The sequence below is a fragment of the Serinus canaria genome, chromosome 12 (assembly GCF_022539315.1).
Source record: "Serinus canaria isolate serCan28SL12 chromosome 12, serCan2020, whole genome shotgun sequence".
NCBI classification, from domain to species: domain Eukaryota; kingdom Metazoa; phylum Chordata; class Aves; order Passeriformes; family Fringillidae; genus Serinus; species Serinus canaria.
The window spans coordinates 3305387-3313482 of record NC_066326.1 but is presented as its reverse complement, the minus strand read 5'-3'; positions in this window follow the sequence as shown (position 1 = coordinate 3313482).

The window sequence follows — 8096 nt, the reverse complement described above, 5'->3', positions numbered from 1 at the left end:
CCGAACACACACCACAACAGATACAGACAGAAGGCTAAAAAGATAATAATGAAAACTCCTGACTCTTTCCAGATTCTCAACACAGCCTGGCCCTGACTGGCCAAAGAGTGAGAACAACTCCCAGCAGAATGCAATGGAACAATCACCTGTGGGTGAACAATCCCCAAACACATTCCACATCAGCACAGCACAGGAGAAGCAAATGAGATAATAAAAGGAAAATAATATTATTTTCCTTTTCCTCTGAGGCTTCTCAGCTTCCCAGGAGAAAAATCCTGGCTGAAGGGATTTTTCCAGAGAATGTGAATGCCACAACTCTCCTCCCTGGTACTTCTCCTCCCCTGCCACGTGCAGCTCAGACCTGATGCAGCAAAGCTGATGCCAGCTCCCCTCTCAGCAGAGCAGGGTCTGATCACCACAAACACAAACCCAACACAACTTTGGTGGGAACAGCCAAAATGGTGCATTAAAAATACACGAGCACAGATGGCTGCAGAGAGAGAGAGCCACAGCTGTTTGCTCTCTTATGGTCCTCAGGAACTGGTTTCTAGCTAAGGTGCCTGAACCCCCTAAAAACAAGGGAGGGGAAAACCTCTGCCTTTGGGAGAAGAGCACAACAGGAGCCTTGTTCTGCTGTAATTCATGGGGTGTTGCTGCAATCTGTAAAGCACGGCCATGTGTTCCCATCCCAAAGGGGCATCATTATTTCATGGTAACAGCTCTCCCCAGAGTGGCCTTACTGGTATTTTAAAAAGCAATTATTGTGGAGAAAACCCATCTTTTTAGTGCTGACAGTTCTAGGAATATCGAACAGTAGTTGCAGCTGAGACAGTGATTCACAGAGATTAATGCAGCTCTTCCCTCTTCCCAAGCCAGGGGGGATGAAAGAATTCTCTACATAAACAGCTGTAAAAGTACAGAACTTTGAACACCATGGTGCAAACACCAGCAGTTATCAGGTCCAAAGAGAAATTATTCATATTTTTCTTTCAATAGGCCAAACTGTGGAGTCCTTTGATCCAAATCTCTGCCCTGGTGCTGGCTCAGGTTTTTCCAGGTGCTCTGGGAGGGCAGTGAGCAGAGTGTGAGTGGCATCTGCTTTGTGAGGGAGGGCTGGTGCTGAAAGCCTGCATGTTGTGGGAGGTGAGCTTGCCACTTTCTGAACAGTCCAGAAATAATTGCAGCACTGGAGGTGGGCTTTGTTCACCCCCTTGTGCAGAAACCCATCCTCAGGTGATCCCAGTGCCTCTCACAGAACTGCTGCAGCCCTTGCTGTGATGCTACAGGAGAGTTTTACTCTGACAGGCTTTCAGAAGCACATTTCAGAGCTCAGAATTCGTTATTTCCTAAAAGTTCCAGTGAAAGAATGTATTTGCACATTTCCTGAGGTTGTTCTGTGTTAACTCTTCACCTTTCTCCAGGGCCAAGAGGAACTGTGTGAGTGAGTGGCATTCTCTTTTCCTGGGCACTCTCCACATTTCCTCTCTCCCAGAGAACTTGGGGTATAAAAGCACAGGGTGAGTTTGGCTGGCTGGAATCTCTCTAAAGGACTCCTGAAGCCTGGATGTCTCTCACCACTAAATTTCCCTTCTGCTCTGGGGGAGGTGGAACACGGGGTGGTGCAGCAATTGTTTTTGTTTGTTTTTAATAACAAGCTTTAAGGCAATAACAGGCAGGCAGTGTCAGCCTGATGCATTCTGCTTTGATTTCAGGCATTACACAAGGGACCAGACTATTTTCACATCTCCCCCTAGAGCTCTTTAGCAACAACAGCAGCAATAAAAACATCCAGGTTATTAAAAAAAAAGAAAATAAAGGAGAAAGCAGCAGCCAGTCCCTTTAAGGAGCAGCACAAAGCCAAGGTGAAGGTGCACAGGACTGGGCATCTTTGCTCCCAGGGTAAGAACAGTGCACATAAATAACAATTTCCAGCAGTGTTGCACTTTGAGCATTTCTGGTGTTCAGGAAAAATAGCCTTTCTTTCAGTGAAGGAAAAATGAGCCTTTTCACCAAAAAAATGCTGCCTTTTCAACCTTTGCCTGTGTTGGAAAATGAAATAATTTTCTTTAATCTCTTTAGAGGAAGCATTGAGAGAACTCAGGGGATTGCAGAGAGTCAGGCTGATGCCCAGGGTGCTGCCTGGGAAGGAGCAGTGAGTTATGTCAGGGGGGTTTGCCTCCCCTTGGGGCCTGGAGAAAGGGAATGGCAGCAGAGGGAAGAGCTGAGCCCTTTTTAATGTGGCAGGGTCAGGGGCTGGCAGGAGGAGTGATGAAGTGCCCCTAAATCTGCTGTGTGCAGCCCTGAGGCTGTGCCAGGTCTGTGTCTGTCCCAAGAGATGGCACAGACTCACCTCTGCACTGGGTGAGTCTCCTTCCATCTTCTACAGCTTCAGTTAAGGCTTTCCTTTCTCTTTTTTTTTAATCTAAAATGATTAGAAAGAGAAGCTCTAGGCTCTTTTGTGCAGGAACTCTCAAGAGGATGCAATTCTGGATTTCCTGTGTGGTTATCAGGTGTGTTTGATGCCAAAGAGAGGAGCTTATGAGAGGAGTTGAGGAGAGGGGGAGCAGTGCTGGAGGGGAGAATTGTGCAAATGTTTGGTATGAACGTTTCATCAGAGCAGGAGCAGCAGAAATGAAACTTCTTCCTGGGGTTGAAGGAGATTGGGAGTGCTGCAGAAATGTTCAGAGCCTGTGACCTTATTTTTTCCATTCAGAACCATCTGTGGGGACAAACAGAATCCCAGAGCCAGGTGAGAAAACAATACCCTGGATGGAGCCAGGTGCAGAGCCTTTGTCTCTGGGTTGTGGCAGACATGGAAGAGTCCTCTAAGTTTTGAGCCATCATCTGCAATCCTGTTGCCATTGTGGGCAGAAGATTTCTTTCAAATCAGTAACTGTCAGGATTAATTACATTAATTACCAAGTTTTTGCATGGATTTGGCTGGGCTGACTGTCCTGAAGACCTTTGAGGCAGTAGTTGTTGAAGAGTTAAAGAAATCCTGTTTTGCAGAGGAGGGTTATGGCTGCCCTGTCAGCTGAGAGTTATGCTAATGGAGAGGGCCCAAGAACAAATGTGAGATGTGCACATTAGCGAGCACACTCCTTGTTAATTAGTGCTGTAACATGGGCATTGTGCTGGGATTCAAAGGCCCTGGAACATCTCTCTGTCTGCAGTTCCACTGCAGGGCATTCTGCCTTCTATGAAAATGTTTCAGGAATGTAGGATCACCTAAAACAGCCAATTTTTCAGATTGAGAGGAGCAAAGAAGGAAAGAATTCTCTTTGTTTCTTTCTTGGTTTAACCTTCTCCTTGCTCTTCAAAACAGGGCATTAATCAATGACAATAGAAACTGCTACTCTTAGGGCTGTCAATGTTTATAGCTTTGGGTTTAATAGCAAGGACATAAATACATACCTTTCATTACATTCTTGCTGTTATTTGCTCATCATCCAGTGTCTGATATTATCATAACTCTTGGGTTGAAGCTATTAAAGTTATGGTTTTTAGCTCACACTGGCACGAAGCAGACAGAGAGCCATAAAAGCAAAAAACCCTCAGAGACTGAGATCAGCTATTAGGAAGAACTGGTCATTTTCTCCCTGGTCACACAACAGCAGCACCATAATCTTTCCTTCCTTTCCCTTCCATTCCTTCCTTTCCTTCATTTCCTTTTATTCCATTCGTTCCATTCCTTCCTTTCCCTTCTTTCCCTTCCTTCCCTTCATTTCCTTTCATTTCTTCCTTTCCTTCATTTCCTTTCATTCCATTTGTTCCATTTGTTCCATTCCTTCCTTTCCCTTCCTTTCCCTTCCTTTCCTTCCTGTCCCCTCCTTTCCTTCCTTTTCCTTTCTTTCCCTTCCTTCCCTTCCTTTCCCTTCATTTCCTTTCTTTCCTTCCTTTCCTTCATTTCTTTTCATTCCATTCCTTCCTTTCTTTCCTTTCCTTCCTTTTCCTTCCTTTCCTTTTCCTTCCTTCCCTTCCCTTCCCATCCTTTCCTTCCCTGTTTGGGATGGACCAACCCCACAGAACAGAGGAATTCTGTTGCCATGCTGAGCAAAAGCAGCACCTTGAGCAGGAATCAGAGCAGAGAGGATTGAGGCTGTGCTTGCAGCTGGCCCTGGTGGTGCCCAGCCCAGCTCTGACTGTCAGGATCCCCTGGGTCACATTTTTAGGTTGGAGTTTTTCTCCAACGGGAAATCTTTGCAGAGAAGCTTTTTCCTTCTCTTTGTTTGGTTTTGCCTGGCAGATTCCCCCAGTGCTGCCCTACCCATGAGCTTCTCCTCTGCATGGGAGGCCTCTTTGCTGTCAATAATTTGGTCTCTTTCCAGGTGGGTGGGTAGGCAGACAATGAGCTGGTGGAGCCAACTCATCCATTAAAGATGGCCAATAAGCAAACAAAGCCTTGGTTCAGACTTGTCAGGGTAGGAATGATTGAGGTGCTGACTTCATGGGTATCAATCATTCATCTTCTGGTAGAGGAGGTCTGGCTTCCTTCAGAGTGAAATAAGCAGCAAGACATTCTAGATCAAATTCTGATCTGGCTGGAGCTGGGCTGGGTCTGTAGTGCTGCCAGGTTCTGATAGGCACGGTGGGAAGGATCCTCCTTCAGAGGCCTGATCAAAACCCCACTGCCTCTGGCGAGTTTTGAACCAACTTCTGAGGGCTCCCAAGCATTTAATTCTCTGTATTTAAGTTTCTGTTTGCACACTGTACTTCAGAATAGTCCTTCCATGTCTGTAGAGAGGGAAGGTGCCTCTCCCTGAGCAGAGCATTCCTTGCCACAGCCATTTATGTCTGAGGGCCTCAGGAACATGAGCTCTACCTGATGTCTGCCTCCAAAGAGAACTGACTTAGCTTACATAAGTCAGTTCTTACACAGTCAGAAGTGCTGCCTGTGTTTGTGACTGCTGTTGGAGTGAAAATTCATCATTTGATCCAAAGATATTAAAAAAAAAATAGTACTTTTAGAGATGAGTGATGCGCTTGGTTCCTGAGCTTGGAACTCTGTGTTCCTGGGTTTTCTTAACAAATGATTGTTGTCACCCAAACTGATCAGCCAGGAAACTGAGAGAGGTTTGAGGGGCTGCTGGCAGAGTTTCAGGGGAATACCCTGAGCTCTTAGCTGGGTCTGTTGCTGCTCTTTGTGGGGTGGCACCTGGGCAGCCTCAGCCAGAAGCAGGTCCCCTCCTCCAGCTCTGGAGAGGATGAACACCTGAGCTGCATGGTTAAGGCACCCTTGCTGCCTCAGATGTTGGGCATGACTTGAGGTTTAGGGCTGTGCTGGGAATACACAATCTCTTTGGCAGGCACTTGTTATTTAGCAGAATTACTGCATTTTGGGCTCCTGTGCCCCTGCTGATGGCACTAATCTCCATGTCAGGAGACAAAGTACCAGCTGTGCCTGGCCCTATTTGTACCACTTTAGCCACATGGATGTGCACCCATTTAATCTGGAAATATTTCTCCACGCTCATCAACAGCCACATGCAGGCAAATGAAATTGCCACATTTGTTCTGACTTAGTTTTGAAAACGACAGATGCTGCATTGCTGTGAAACAGGGTGAGTGGGTTTGCTAGCTTTGGTTTTGTTCCTTGTGAGTGTTTGATATGTGAGCTATTAATGCTGATGAGGGAAGCTACTTCTCTTCAAGGTTGGCTCCTTCCCTCAGAGCATCAGGCAAAGCTTCCACTGCAGGACTGGTGTCATTTATGCTCAGATAAAGGACTTAGAAACTGCCCTGGGACTCAGGAAGGAGAAAAGCTGGCACATGTGTGACTTGCAAACACAGGCAGATGTGTTGTGTGGTAGTTATTACTTTTTCTTAATAATGTGACTTTTTCCCCAGCCTGAATAATTCAAAGGATGCTGTTGTGCACGTGTCTGAAGGAGCAGAACCTGCAGCATCCTCTGGGTGTGGGGTGTGTGCTGCTCCCAGTGCAGGGATTTTAAGGGGGCAAATACAAAACCATCTGCCAAACCTGGTGCATCAAGGGTGAGCCTGGTACAGCTGCTTCTCTTCACACCTGACCACTTTTAGGGCTGTGCTATTTTGCAGGGTGAGGTCAGAGCCTTGCTCCCACTCCTGACCTCGTGGACCAGCTGTGCTTGGGTCACCAGAGGGGACAGGGACTGTCACTGCCCCTTAGCAGCCCTGGGACCCAAAGGACTGTGTCCATGCAGGCACTGCCCTGTCCCTCGTGCCAAGGGCCACTCAGGTCACCTGCCTAAAACCTGAGCCTGTCAGCACTTAGGAAATCTGGAACTGGGGGTCCTAAATGAAGAGGCCTGCAGGAGCAGGATGGGAAGGACAGGCTGCAGTGTCTGGCAGAAAATGTTTGTGGAGGAGAGAGAGCCTGTGCTGAAACTGCTGAACTCCCTTTTAGTGTCTGGGTCATTGTCCCTTTGGGATCTTCCTCGAAGCTGCATCCTGCAGCACCTCCTTTGTTTATATTGTGTTTAACAATCCTTCCTAATGCCATGTTTGAGTGGTGAATGGGGCCAGAGGATCTCCAGAGGTCCCTCCCAGCCTCAGTTTCTCTCTAATACAGATGTGCAGGGATGCCAGTGAAGACTCCTGGAAAGAATAAATGAATCAGAACCTCTCAGCCTCATTGGGAAGCACTGGCACAGGAGAAAGCTCTGCAGTTGCAGGTATAGAAAGGGTCAGTCTTTCCTCACTAGAGACAGTTTCTCATGGCTTTGGAGTGGAAATGCTGAGAAAGGCTCATCAGTTCATTACCAAACAACCGTGCAGTGCCTGAGCTCAGTTTGTGAGTTCAAATACAGCAGAGCAGACAGGTGTTTCTGGAACAGCTTTGTTGTAAGCTTGCTTTTGTGTTTTGTTACATTTTGCATCTGTGCTTGCTGGATTTTATGGTGTAAACAAGTCGTGTTTCTTGAGGAAATTATTTGGATGTGACCTTACTGCTTTTATTTGGGCTGGTCCCTCGAGCTCTAAGGAATATAAATTTTGGGTGCTTACACTGAACTGGGGCAAAGCAGCAATTTCATAAACCTTGGGTGCCTTCAATTTGCAGCCTTTTGATTTACTTTTATTAAACAATTGTTGTTGGATTTGCCTTTTGGGGAGCCTTTGTTTATGGCATTCAGAGCTAACAAAGGCCAGCTAAGCCTGAGGATGGATTATGGAAAATCAAAGCTAGCTCTGCTGAAGGGGACAATGGAGCCTCACCACGGCACCTGGGAGGCCCCACTCCAATATGATAAAGTATTTTCTGTGAGGGAAGGTCACCAGAAGTTCACTTTTACAGAGAAGTTCTTATTCTCAGCTAATGGGGCTCCCTGTAGCATGGTCCTGCAGTTGCTTCACATAAAAAGGATGGATTGTCAAAGAAATTACCTTTAAAGCTCCTCCCTGGCAAACTGATTTGAAAGGACAGCCCAAGTGTTGTGTCCTGGCCAGAGGAGCAGCCCCTGAGCCAGCCACACAAGCTGTGCTGCCTCTTTGCACTTGTGCACTTTGGGATTTGTCAGCAGCTCAAGCCCAGCCCTTGTTGCTGGGCAAGTGCCATTCTTTGGGCTTTGCTTTACAGCAGAATCTCCTGCCTGGCTTCCAGAGCAAGCCATTTAATCTTTTCATGCTGTGGAAATGAAGACATTTCCAGTCCTTTGGGGATATTATGTGCTTCTCATCTTGTGAGTGAGATGGACTAAGTCCTTTTTTGGTCCTGAAGAACTAAACACAAAATCAAAACACATAAGCAGAGCCAGACTTGGCTCTTGGTCTGTGTGTTACATGTGTAATTTCCTGCACATGTAATTGATCCCCAGTCATAGCTGGGCCCACTCCCAACTCTGGGAGGCTGTGGGGATTATTCTTTCTGATCCTGGTCTGGCTTAGCTGGCTCAGTTTTCCCAGAGGGGGAGAGGGATGCAAGCAGGGTGCAAGAAGTGTGACCTAAAGCCAACATCATCTGCTGGGAGAAAGGAATGGGCTGGTGGGGCTTGTTTTAACTTGATGGTTCTTAGAGGGGATTGAAGAAGATTCTGGAAAAATGTAGCTATCTTTTTAAAATTACTTTGGTTTTGCATAGAAGGCAGAAATGATATCAGCCCAGATGTTTATTTGGGCAC